General features: G+C 41.8%; 1 long non-coding RNA gene across 1 annotated transcript; it reads right to left on the bottom strand.

Annotated features, from left to right (window-relative positions):
- Positions 1 to 6,910: 6,910 nt before the first annotated feature.
- Positions 6,911 to 8,325, bottom strand: LOC121869418. Its single transcript, XR_006089549.1, has 3 exons — positions 8,160 to 8,325; positions 7,720 to 7,798; positions 6,911 to 6,970 (listed from the first exon to the last, which is right to left on the bottom strand). It is a non-coding gene; the product is annotated as an uncharacterized LOC121869418 (long non-coding RNA).
- Between the last annotated feature and the right edge of the window lie 6,272 nt (positions 8,326 to 14,597).

Raw genomic sequence — 14,597 nt, 5'->3', positions numbered from 1 at the left:
CGTGGTTGTTGTGGTTGTTGTTGTTGTGGTCGTGGTTGTTGTTGTTGTTGTGGTTGTTGTTGTTGTGGTCGTGGTTGTTGTTGTTGTGGTTGTTGTGGTTGTTGTGGTTAATTATATTATTTAGCCGTCAAGATAACAATGTCTAACCTTGAAATTATATCCCCACAACCCCACAACCTCTGAAATAATACCAAAATTCGACCTAGAGATTATAATTACAACTTACAACCCAGAGAAAATCCCTCAACAACATAGTTTAACCCTGATATAGTAACCACAGCCCTACAACCTCAGAATAACAACAGTCTAACCCTGATATAATAACCCACAGCCCTACAACCTCAGAATAACAACAGTCTAACCCTGATATAATAACCCACAACTCTACAACCCAAAGAAAATCCCCAGAACAAAAAAAAAATGGAGGTCTGGTGAAATAAAAGTCATTCTAGTAAACAAAAGACAAGAGGAGTTTTAGTAGACGTAATTAAGAGCAAAACAAATGGGGCCAATTACGTTTTTTTAATTGTTTTATTTTTGTTAAATTAATTATTCTCATTAGAGCTTTTGTTGTCCTTCCTACCTTGTTGTTGTTGTTGTTGATGTTGTTGTTGTTCTTCTCTCTCTCTCTCTCTCTCTCTCTCTCTCTCTCTGTCTAGTGCCTGAATGTCTGTCATCACTCTCCACTGGTTCCTTTTTACACTCAATGTTCTTCAGGAGAGACACAACCAGGCCCATTAATATCAGGACCTGCTGGGGACATGTTGTTACTCGAACCCCGAATCCGAACCCCGAACCCAGAAACGAGTCCGAACCCCGAACCCAGAACCGAATCCGAATCCAGAATCGAACTCCGAATCCTAACAAAGAACCGAATCCGTTGGTGAATATGAAGTAAATAATAACATGAACAATTGTGAAATAACTTATTCACCTTTCCCGCTTTATTGAGGTCAAAGGTCACGAGAGAGCTGACCTTTATGAGAGCGTATAAACGTTTCTCCACGCGTCTAAACAGAGAGAGAGAAAGAGGCGAGGGGGGGATGGTAGGTGGGTGAGAAAGAAAGAGGGTGGTGGTGATAGAGAGAGAGAAGGAGAGATAGAGTAGTGGTGATTGAGAGAGGCGATGATAGAGATAGACAGCAGATATAGAGAGAGAGAGAGAGAGAGAGAGAATTGATAGATGAGAGAGAAAGAAGGTGATAGATAGAGATAAAGATGGTGTCAGAGAGAGAGAGAGAAGGGGTGATAGATAGAGAGATAAAGATAGTGTCAGAGAGAGAGAGAAAGAAAGAGAGAAAGATAGTGAGAGAGAGAGAGAGAGAGAGCATTAAACCCCATATCCCTTGCTATGATCTCCACGTGGGTGAAGAATTGACGACTTTCCCGGAAAATATTTAAGGCTGCCAGTAAACCCGTGATCGACCAGAGTCATTTGTTATTACCAAGTTGAGCTTCCCTACCTAACCTAACTCTCTCTCCCTCACTCCTACCCCTCCTCTCCCCTACCCCTCCTCTCCCCTACCCTCCTCACCCTTACCCTCCTCACTCCTACCCCCTCCTCCCCTGCCCTCTCACCGCCCCTACTTAACTCTCTCACCCCACCTCCTCGATCACCTCCCCTTCCCCTTCTTCGCTTACCTCTCCTTTCCTTCTCTCTCCTTCCCTCTTCTCCTCTCCTCCTCTCACTTCTCTCCCCTACTCTCCTCTCCTCTCCTCCCCTCTCCTCTCCTCTCTCTTACCTCCCTTCCTCTCCTGCTATTCATCATTCATCAGTTACCCCCTCAATCTGTATTCCACGTCTGCCGTTTTCTCTGGTTTATGGGAATTTTAATATTCCTTAGCGTTTTGGGTTGGGGTGGAGAGAGAGAGAGAGAGAGAGAGAGAGAGAGAGAGAGAGAGAGAGAGGTCACACATGGAGTACTACAAGACACTATCCTTGGACTCATCCTGTTTATAATCTACATAAAACAACATATACCAATACCTAACCTAACCAAGCCCAACCAAAACCGAACCAAAACCCAACCTAACCAAATCACAACTACTCTGGGGAACTGTCAACAAAGGCTAAAGACCAAGACGTTGTGACAGACCAATCACCGACAGAGGCGCAGCAGGAGGGAGCAGTCGTAAAGAAACCTAATTTACCTGTACGTCCGTCATCAGTCATACACAGACCGTCGACTTACTGGGGGGCCGTGAACACCTGTAGGTACGAGAGAGAGAGAGAGAGGGAGAGAGAGAGGGAGAGAGAGAGATAGATGGAGAGAGATAGATAGATGGAGAGAGATGGATAGATAAACAGACAGACAAATACACTGCCCACCATTATATAAACCGTATTCATCGTGTACCGTAAGTCAAGGTTCCTAGTAAGGGATAAACTGGCGGACGAGAGCTCGAACTTTCGCCAGACTTTACTGCGCCAGGCTCTAACTTTTTGTGCCTTGAGGTAATTGAGGGAGATTCGATCGCAAGAATTTAAGAAGTTTGGGTCTGATTTTTTCTTTCGTGTGTATTTTAATGTATGTATGTATGTATGTATGTATGTATGTATGTATGTATGTATGTATATATGTATGTATGTATGTATGTACTGTATATATGTATGTATGTATGTATGTATGTATGTATGTATGTACTGTATATATGTATGTATGTATGTATGTATGTATGTATGTATGTATATATGTATGTATGTATGTATGTACTGTATGTACTGTATATATGTATGTATGTATGTATGTATGTATGTATGTATGTATGTATGTACGTATGTTAAAATAAAAATAAAAACTTTGATGATTTAGGTCGCTTAAATCGGGTTGACCTGAATGGCTTATCCAGACCAATTAAATCTAAGGTCGGAACGTAAATGATTTCCCATTGGTTGTATAATACCGTGGTTAAATTAATTGGTGACTATCCGGATAACGAGTAAGATGTTGGAGGAGGGGGATGAGAGAGAGAGAGAGAGAGAGGGGGATCACCAAAACACACCCACACTACCTCACCACACCACCACCCCACCCAGAATACATTAACCTGTTGTATTTTAGGGGGATCTTTTAGTATACATTACCATACTTATGTTAAAATCCCCTTGAGGAAGATGTGTGTAATGCAGCCTAATTAATTATACAACACGAAAAAATAACTTGTATACTGGGAAAAAAAAATATCTTATAGAATTATGAGAGGGGTTGTGTGTTTATAAAGTCCCTTGATGTTTGTGTTTATAAAGTCCCTTGATGTTTGTGTTATAAAGTCCCTTGATGTTTGTGTTTATAAAGTCCCTTGATGTTTGTGTTTATAAAGTCCTTGATGTTTGTGTTTATAAAGTTCCTTGATGTTTGTGTTTATAAAGTCCCTTGATGTTTGTGTTTATAAAGTTCCTTGATGTTTGTGTTTATAAAGTCCTTGATGTTTGTGTTTATAAAGTTCTTGATGTTTGTGTTTATAAAGTCCCTTGATGTTTGTGTTTATAAAGTCCGATGTTTGTGTTTATAAAGTCCTTGATGTTTGTGTTTATAAAGTCCCTTGATGTTTGTGTTTATAAAGTCCCTTGATGTTTGTGTTTATAAAGTTCCTTGATGTTTGTGTTTATAAAGTCCCTTGATGTTTGTGTTTATAAAGTTCCTTGATGTTTGTGTTTATAAAGTCCCTTGATGTTTGTGTTTATAAAGTTCCTTGATGTTTGTGTTTATAAAGTCCCTTGATGTTTGTGTTTATAAAGTCCCTTGATGTTTGTGTTTATAAAGTCCCTTGATGTTTGTGTTTATAAAGTTCCTTGATGTTTGTGTTTATAAAGTCCCTTGATGTTTGTTTTATAAAGTCCCTTGATGTTTGTGTTTATAAAGTCCCTTGATGTTTGTGTTTATAAAGTTCTTATGTTTGTGTTTATAAAGTCCCTTGATGTTTGTGTTTAAAGTCCCTTGATGTTTGTGTTTATAAAGTTCCTTGATGTTTGTGTTTATAAAGTTCCTTGATGTTTGTGTTTACAGAGTCCCTTGATGTTTGTCAACGCCTCGAGATAAGGTAAAGTCTGAGTGTTAATTTTGTTAATGATGTTAAGTTAACGTATCTAGTAACTAGTTAGGGTAGAAACACAAGGTTAACATCAAGTATAGTTTATTTTTAACATATTTTAGCATTACTTTACGAGTTTATAAATGAGAACTTTATGTTAATATATATTGGAGATCTTTTTAACATGTTGAATATAATTGTTAGTATAGTGAAGATGTTTTTAAGATGTTAACTTTGAAGAATATGTTAGTTTACATGTGAGATCATTTTAACATTTTTAACTAACTGTTGTGGATCAGTTTATACATGAGATTATTTTTAACATTTTAACTTCAGGACGATATGTGTTAAAATGAGATAATTTCATTCTAACCTATTAACATTATACATAGACATGACTCTTTAGATATGTTATATAAACTGGATTAACATAAATATAATGTCATGTTAACATGTTAATATCATATTATTAACAGAGATGAGATCATTTTTAACATATTAACATCATACAGATTCTACGGTATTAACATAGATACAAAACTATTTTAACATTAACAAAATGATTGAACCTTTTGTTAGAATATAAATCACACCATTTTAACATGTTGTAATTAAAAACTGTGTTAATATAGAACTAAGACTATATTAACATGTTAAATGAATATATTAACTCAAATAAGACAATATTAACATTGATAAATTTCTCCTCTTATATGAGATCAAATTAACATGTTAACTTTAGGTAGTATTTCGGTGGGTTAAAAGACTTAAAACACACTAGTGAACATTGGACATATAGTAACATGGTAATATTAACATTATATACAGTACATAATAAAACTATCTGGTGAAGGTTTGTCTTCAAGTGTGTTAAAAATGTTAATATTTTATATGGTTATGGAATAATAATAATAATAATAATGATGATGATAATTGTTGTTGTTATTATTATTGTCATCATCATCATTATTATTATTATTATTATTATTATTGTTGTTGTGTTTATTTGATTGTCAACTAGTTATTACCATGCTGTTTATATACGCACATTATGACGTATTTGTAGCGTTGTATTACGTCATAAACACGTCATTAAAGTCGTCAGAGTATCGGAGGCTTATTGGAGATGACGTCATTGAGTTAACGTCAACAAAGCCTGTGATTGGTGGTGTGAGAAATGACGTCATTACAGCCTCTTGTTGTATGACGTCATTAATTATCCTCTAACACCTGTTTCTTCGCCAGTGGACTCGGTCACAACACAATGCCTGACGAACGTACGCCAGTCTTGTGCTTACAGTGGCATTGTCTGAGGGTAGGAACATCAATCTTACCTTCAGAACTTACGCCAGACGATCATTCACTAGTCTTATGCCTGCAGGGGCGACCATTAACGCCAGGGGTGATGTCCAGCAGGGCATTAGAGAGAGCTGGTGTGTGTGTCGGTGAGGGTGGGGGTGAGGGTGGAGGTGAGGGCGGAGGAGCCATTAGGGAGGACAGTGGTAGTGGTGGTGGTGGGTGGTGAGGGATGGAGGAGGTGGGTGGTAGTGGGTGGTGAGTGTTGGGTGTAGGTGGGTGGTGAGGATGGTAGTGGTGGGTGGTAGTGGGTGGTGAGTCGTAGTGGTGAGTGGTGGGTGGTGAGGGTGGTGGTGGGTGGTAGTGGTGGGTGGTGAGTCGTGGTGGTGAGTGGTGAGTGGGTGGTGAGTCGTGGTGGTGGGTGGTAGTGGCGGTGGTGAGTCGTGGTGGGAGTGGTGGTGGGTGGTGAGTCGTAGTGGTGGGTGTGGTAGTGGTGGGTGGTGAGTCGTAGTGGTGGGTGGTAGTGGTGGTGGTGAGGTGTGGTGGTGAGTGGTGAGTGGGTGGTGAGTCGTGGTGGTGGGTGGTAGTGGTGGGTGTGAGTGTGGTGGTGAGTGGTAGTGGGTGGTGAGTCGTGGTGGTGGGTGGTAGTGGTGGGTGGTGAGGTGTGGTGGTGAGTGGTAGTGGTGGTGAGTCGTGGTGGTGGTGGTAGTGGGTGGTGGTCGTGGTGGTGAGTGGTAGTGGTGGGTGGTGAGTCGTGGTGGTGGTAGTGGTGAGGGTGGGCGTGGGGTGGTGACAGTGACAAATGCCTCTGCTGTAGGGTAGTGTTGTGATGCTGAAGGTGGTGACTTAGAGAGGAACACCGCTCACCATCACCCTGACGAAGATGTATCCATTCTTGGTGGTGATGATCGGCAGTGGTGGGGACCTTCATCGTCGCCGTCTGGTTAATAAACGTACCGCCCCCCACACTCCTGAAGCTACTGCCGTTGCCGCTACGGAAGGAATGAAGCTGGGATCGACTACTGCGTCTCTGGCACCCAAACGTCTGCTTAAAACTCTGGATAAAATTAGCATTCATGAAGCAGTAGGTGATGGGGTTACAACAGGAGGAGAGATACGCCAGCAGCTGCACCAATGACACAGAAGCTGCCCAGGGCGGCGTATACCTGACGGGGAATGTAAAGTGACAACAGATTGACGATAAACAGAGGGGACCAACAGATGAAGAACTCCGCCACTAATACAAACAACATCCTCACTACACGCCGTTTGGCCATTAGGCTCCGTTCACTGTGGGAGGATCTCAAATGGCGCCATTGTGTAGGTTCCTCACGCTCTACTTCGTCAGGTCCCCAGCGGTGTTTCTTCGATGGCTTCTTCTTCTTCTTCTTCGTCGGGGGTAATGTGTCCAGGGGCTTGGTGGGTGGTGTCTCCAAATCTCCGTTGAAGGATTTTTTCTGATGGCGCTGTCGGGTATCCTGCAGGAGGGAAAGGACGGGTTCTTTCCCCTCTACGCCTCCTCCTCCTCCTCCTCCTCCTTCCTCCTCCTCCTCCTCCTCCTCCTCCTCCTCCTCCTCCTCCTCCTTCACCTTCTTCTCCTCTTCCTCCTCTTCTTTGTGACATGGTTGGGATTTTCCGGAACCTGTGGAGGAGAAAGGGTAGGTTAGGTCAGGGTAGGTTATGTTTGGTCAGGGCAGTTATGTTAGGTCAGGTCAGGTTAGGTCAGGTCAGGTAGGTTAGGTTAGGTTAGGGTGGGCGGTCAACACCTATACTGGTAGACTCTACCTACCTGATAAAGGTATACTGGTCTTATTACACACACACACACACACACACACACACACACACACACACACACACACACACACACACACACACACACACACACACACACACACACACACACACACACACACACACACAGTAATACATTGTGTCTGTATTTTAAATGTGGTGGGGTTGTGGAAATGTTGTGTTGGGTTGGAAATATGGATATAATGCCTGACAGGTGTGTGTGTGTGTGTGTGTCGCCTCAACCAATGTTGCAATTTTTTCCTTCTTACTCCACCTCTACCTCTCCTCTTCTCTCCTCCCTCTCCTCTCCCTCTCTCTCCTCTCTCCTCTCCTCTCCTCTCCTCTCTCCTCTCCTCTCCTCTCCTCCTCAGCAAGAAATATCACGACCAAGATGTAATCAGAAGCAGGTAAAAATACTGACAAATTGTGGGTAATTCTTTCGTTAAACGCCCCATTTTACTATTTTTCTGTCTGTATCTGTGTCTGTTTGTGTGTGTGTGTGTGTGTGTGTACGTTCTCTCTCTCTCTCTCTCTCTCTCTCTCTCTCTCTCTCTCTCTCTCTCTCTCTCTCTCTCTCTCTCTCTCTCTCTTTCTTACCTCACTGACATCCTGGTGTTGGGTGGTGGAGGAGTCATACTGTTGGAGGGGCAGTGTTGGAGATCGGAAGCTTTCGACACTGTTGGAGGAAACGTTGGAGATCAGTATTGTTGATGAAGTTATGTTGGAGGGGTAGTTTTGGTAGGGCAGTGTTGGAGATGTGTTGGAGGAGCATTGGAGGGATAGTGTAGGATGGGTAATGTTGGAGGGTGCAGTGTTGGAGGGGGCAGTGTTGGAGGAGGCAGTGTTGGAGGATGTAGTGTTGGAGGGGGCAGTGTTGGAGGAGGTAGTGTTGGAGGGTGCAGTGTTGGAGGAGGCAGTGTTGGAGGAGGCAGTGTTGGAGGAGGCAGTATTGGAAGAGCAATGTTGTTGATAATGACGGAGATGGTAAAAATAACACTAACAACCACAACAACAACCACCACAACAACAACACTCACAAGGTTGTAGGCCGCCTCGGTGTTCCATCTTCGCTCCCAACCATAAGGTCCTCACCACCCTCAGATACGCCACAGCCATCACCACTAAGGGCACCAATAGCAGCGTCGCCGTCAGAAGTATTGTAAAGGTCTTCTCTATGCCAAGACTCGGCCACACTTCCCTGCACTTGTGGCGACCTGGAGGAGGGAAGGGGGAGAATGGGGGGAGGAGGGAGGGAGGGAGGAAATAGTGTTATATAACCTTGTTGTGTGGAGGCAGGAGAGAGAGAGAGAGAGAGAGAGAGAGAGAGAGAGTGGTAGAATAGCTAGATAAAGAGAAATAAGAGAGAGAAAGACACACACAAACAAATCCTCATTACAGGAGAAAAAAACAGAAAAGAAAAAACACACAGACACACCTTCGTTAAGCGACTCGGGCACCAACCCTGTGTGTGTGTGTGTGTGTGTCTGTGTGTGTTATTATTGTGTGTGTGTGTGTGTGTGTGTGTGTGTGTGTGTGTGTGTGTGTGTGTGTGTGTGTGTGTGTCTTTCTTTCTCTGACTACCACGAGAAACGTCAACAAACACTCTGACGTCATTACCACTTTGTAAACACTCTGACGTCATTACCACTTTGTAAACACTCTGACGTCATTACCACTTTGTAAACACTCTGACGTCATTACCACTTTGTAAACACTCTGACGTCATTGCCACTTTGTAAACACTCTGACGTCATTACCACTTTGTAAACACTCTGACGTCATTACCACTTTGTAAACACTCTGACGTCATTACCACTTTGTAAACACTCTGACGTCATCTATTTGTCCTTCTGTGTATGTCTGTCTATTTATCTATCTATCTATCTATCTATCTACCCTTGAAGAAGCTTAGAAGATTCATACAGAGAGGAGGTAGATAGATAGATAGATAGACAGATAGATAGACAGACAGACAGACAGACAGACAGACAGACAGACAGACAGACAGACAGACAGACAGATAGGTAATTTTTTCATGGTGTATAATTGATAATAACTCGACCCCTGATTGGTTAATTATGACCAATAATATGAAAAAAATATCAATCATTAAGATTATGGTAATTATTTTATTTTTAAATCTCTGATGATATAATTAGTCATAAATATTAATTGATTGATCTGTTTAATGAATAATTTTGGTGGTGATTATTATGTAAATTATCGTTATTGTTGTTATTATTTTTATTATTTTTATTTTTATTATTGTTATTTAGTAATTATTTTTTACTTTTATTTAATTATATTTTATTTTGCTGTTTTTTAAAGAGTGATTTATTCCTATATACGTACATACATCTATACGTACACACATATCATCTATACGTACACAGCCTATATGCGTACAGACATATATACTTAAGCGTCTCCTCATTATCTCACACCATTATCTCTCACTCTATCTCTCACCTGGGTCTCCTCTAACGGGCATGAGGGTAGAGAGGGCGGCAATGGGCGTCATGATCAACAGAGAGGCCGCCCACACGCCCGCGATCACCCGGTAGCTGTGTGAGGGCGTCTGCCACCTGCGGGACCTGAGGGGCTCACAGATGGCGTAGTATCTCTCCAGGGAGATGGCCACCAGCGTCCAGACCGAGACAGAGACGGACACAGCTGTAGGAGAGAGAGAGAGAGAGAGAGAGAGAGAGAGAGAGAGAGAGAGAGAGAGGTGGTGATGTTGTATGGTAATAGGTTTTGGAGAGAGAGAGAGAGAGAGACAGGAGAGAGGGCACCAACACTCTCTCTCTCTCTCTCACACACACACACACACACACACATACACATCCCTTTAAAACCACCACCACCACCACATCACAAACAACTCAAGCCAATTCCACGCTAATTATTCAACTACTGCACCCATTGTTCCCTCCCTCTATTGTCCGTGCCACAAGGGGAAGTGAAGGGCCTTCCCAAAGACGCGTATAATGCTCTTAGAGGGATCTGACTGCATCTATCCATCCATCTATCCATCTATCTATCTATCTATCCACCCATCTATCCATCCATCTATCCATCTATCCACCCATCTATCCATCTATCCATCCATCTATCCATCTATTCATCAAGCCATTCATCCAAGCTCATACACCTTCAGAGCCACTTATATTCACCTGCCATCAACTATTAATTAATACCAATGTACCTTTGTTTATATATATCTGATGGTGAATTTTATTTCTATATATTTTAAGTTAGTTTGGTGGTGTTTGTGACCTTTGACCTTTTGACCTTTCGAACCTCTAATTTATAAGGGCGTAACTTACACGCACGCAACGCCTACACTCAACTTTCACTCACACACTTACACACGCACGTAACACTCACACACAGACACGCACACGCACGCACGCAACACTCACACACAGACACGCACACGCACGCACGCAACACTCACACACAACTTTCACCCACACATTTACACACGCACGCAACACACACACAACTTTCACTCACACACTTACACACACACACACACACACGCACGCAATAAACACTCCCAAACTCACACTCAAATTCACCCAGGGATTAAAAAAAATATATATTCCAAAATGCAGCAGCGAAATTCAATAAAGAATTTCTGGAATCTATCTGATGTGAAATTCCCCTAACTAGCAATTAAGGGGAAGGGATTCAATCAAGTTAAGGCATTGAGTAAGAGGATCTGACCACTTAACACAGTGGGGGGGGGGGTGATTTTCTGTCATTGTTTTTAGGAGGAAAAGGTAGAAAGGGTGATTGAGTGTTGTGGAATTTAATCTGTCTGTCTATTTGTCTGTCTATCTGTCCGTCTGTTTGTCTATCTGTCTATCTATCTGTCCGTCTGTCTACATAAATTAAAATACAGACATTAATAAGACAGATCGAAAAACTATATAAATTCCTAAATATATATATATATATATATATATATATATATATATATATATATATATATATATATATATATATATATATATATATATATATATATATATATATATATACTGTATATACGTCCAGTTTTGCCTTCAAAAAAACAACAAAAGAAAATCAAATAAAAACAAAACAGAGAACAAAAGAACACCAGTTTTTGTTTACATTCCCGAGAGAGGAAGGAGGTTCGCAGTATGGCCGCTACATCCCCCGTGGCGCTGTTGTGTGTTATTGGTCAGGTGTCGATGTACAACCGATCGAATTACTCTTCCTAGTCCCATTTTCCCTTGACACACACACACACATACTGTACACACACACACACACACACGCACACACACCTTCTCCCTGATACACATGCACATCTTGATACACCTTCCCCCTTACACACCTTCCCCCCTTACACACACCCTTCCCCCCTTACACACACCCTAACACCCCCACCCCCCTCCCTAACACACCTCTGCCACACACTCTAATTCCAACTTGGTACACACACTCACCTAACGCACTCTACCATACACTACCAACGTGAACAATTGGCATTATAAAGTCTGTCTGTGTGTGTCAGTCAGTCAGTCAGCCAGCCAGTCAGTCAGTCAGCCAGCCAGCCAGTCAGTCAGTCAGTCAGCCAGCCAGTCAGTCAGTCAGCCAGCCAGTCAGTCAGTCAGCCAGTCAGTCAGTCAGTCAGCCAGTCAGTCAGTTAGTCAGCCAGTCAGTCAGTTAGTCAGCCAGTCAGTCAGTTAGTTATTCCATCTCATTTTTATATCCAGGTCACAAAAACCAGAATTTATATATATATGTGCAACTTTTACTCCCCCATAACAAGACTATATCCGTGTTGTGTAGCCGTGTCGCTTTGTAATTTAAAATATGAAATAAATACGGGTTATATCTTTCTTTCTGTAACCATTTAAATGAAATAGATATGTGTGAAAAATATACAACCAAAATGTGACCTGGATTTATTTTATTTTGGGGGCCAGGGGTGGGGAGGGGAGGAGGGGAGGGGAGGGGGGGAGGGTGTTATTGTGTGACTCGTAAATGTGGTGTTGTGGTTCACTATAACGATGTTGGGGGGTTCACTATATTGGTGCTGGTGTTTGTTATAACGATGGTGTGATTCGAATATCATAAACGATCAAAATCACTGTCAATCACTATCAATAACCACTATCAAACACTAACCATCACACAGTCACCAACCATCAACCAAAATGACACACTAAATTATCAACCACAATCAACCACAGTCACCCACTCTCAATCACCACCAACAACCATCAACCAGCCACCACAATCACCCACAATCAACCAGCCACAACAATCAACCACAATCAACCACCTCCAACAAATATCACCCACAATCACCCGCAATCACCCACAATCAACCACAATCAACCACCAACTTACCCTGCATATAAGGGATCAGTCCACACATGAGAGCGCCGAACACGAAATCCTGCAGAAGGGATCCTACGAGCGTGAAGGGCATACAGAACACCCCCAGCAGGAGGTCCGATACTGCCTGTAGGAGGGGGAAGAAGGAGGAATTAGTGGTGAGGGAGAGGTGGAGAGAGGGAGAGGGACAGAGAGAGAGGGGGAGAGAGGGAGAGGGACAGAGAGAGAGGGGGAGAGATAGAGGTGGAGAGAGGAGAGGGACAGAGAGAGAGGGGGAGAGAGGGAGTCTTTTCTCTCTCTCTCTCTCTCTCTCTCTCTCTCTCTCTCTCTCTCTCTCTCTCTCTCACTCTCTCTCTTTCTCTCTCACTCACTCACTTAACACAGGTAATCTTGAGGTAATATTCAATGCATATATAATACCTTAAATATTTAATTAACTGGTCTGTTTTCACTTAGTTTTTCCGTCCAATTTTCTTCCAAGACGCCAGATTAATTTTGATCCTCAAGTCTATAGACAATGGGATTAAGTTGATTTAATGTAAGTAACGTTGTAAGTGTGTGTGTGTGTGTGTGTGTGTGTGTGGGTGTGTGTGGGTGTGGGTGTGGGTGTGTTAGTCAGTTATATTCCGGTATAAATTGTTTTCATTAAATACTTGACACTTGGTAAAGTTACTTGTCAGCCATCGTCCATCACACACACACACACACACACACACACACACACACACACACACACACATAAGAATCCTTGTTATGATAAGCCGTTCGCAGATTCACCTTATGATAAAGACTGATTCCTCATTCACGAACGCCAATGTATGTCTGTGTACACTAGAAATGGACGCGTCTAGGATATTCTCGGATACTGCCCAGGGCTTGGATTCATGCATATTTAGACACGCACACACACACACACACACACACACACACACGCGCACACACACACACACACACACACACACAGAATGAATTATATTATCAGTTCAATCTTAAGCAGCAAAAACGAAGAAGTGTAACCAAAACAGAAAAAAAACGAAACACGAAATTAATTCCAGTTTGTGTAAAAATGTTCTCAACAACGTGAAATAAAAAGACAAAGAATAACAAGAATAAGCAAGAGAAAAAACATGAATCCAAAACGAAAAAAAAAAAAACGGAAGAGACGAATTTCATGTCGAATTTATCTTAAAAAAAAAACGAATTTTGAAAAACTACCGAATTATGTAAAAAAACAATTCTATTATGTAAAACAAAAATCGATTAATGTAAAACAAAAACCGAATTACGAAAAACAAACAAAACAATCAGGATGCGTTTTCCAATTTCCAGACGTCGACCAGAATAACAAAATCACTTAATAACAGGATTCGAACCCACGTACTCTCGAAAAACAGACAAAACTCGACCATTTCTTCCCCCTAATGCCCAAAATATTGTGGTATATTGAGAGGAATGGTATTAGTAGTAGGAAGAGCAGCGTTTTTGGCACTTAATTTGCATAGTTGGGGGGAGGCGAACGTGACCAGCCATTTTGTGTGTGTTTATTTTGTCTACATTATAATGAAGGAGATATTTTCACGCTTATTCATTCACCAGATGGGAGTGTTGTTGTTGGTGGTGGTTGTTGTTGTTGGTGGTGGTGGTGGTTGTGGTTGTTGGTGGTGGTGGTGGTTGGTGGTGGTGGTTGTGGTGGTTGGTGGTGGTGGTGGTTGTTGTGTTTGTTGTTGTTATTGTAGTATTATTATTATTATTTATTATTATTATTATTATTATTATTATTATTATTAACTTAAATAACTTAATCCAATCAACTTTCAATCAACTAAAATTCATCTCAAACTCAACTCGTTCTGCCGCCAACCTAACCTAACCTAACCTAACCTAACCTAACCACCAGTTGAACCCTCTATTATAATACCTTAATAATATCTCTATCTCAACGGTGGGGAGAACTGGCTCTCCTTATCTCTCTCCATGAATAGATTATGTAAATAGTGAGGCTGGGTGAGTTGAGAGATAGTGGAGAATTAGTTTGGGGTTTCTCTCTATTTCTTTCTTTCTCTCTCTGTCTCTCTCTGTCTCTCTTTTTACGTCTTTCT

Source organism: Homarus americanus, unplaced genomic scaffold (genome assembly GCF_018991925.1).
Source record: "Homarus americanus isolate GMGI-L3 unplaced genomic scaffold, GMGI_Hamer_2.0 scaffold23578, whole genome shotgun sequence".
NCBI lineage: Eukaryota > Metazoa > Arthropoda > Malacostraca > Decapoda > Nephropidae > Homarus > Homarus americanus.
Note: the sequence above shows the minus strand (reverse complement) of the source record. Positions and strands in the feature narration are given on the sequence as shown.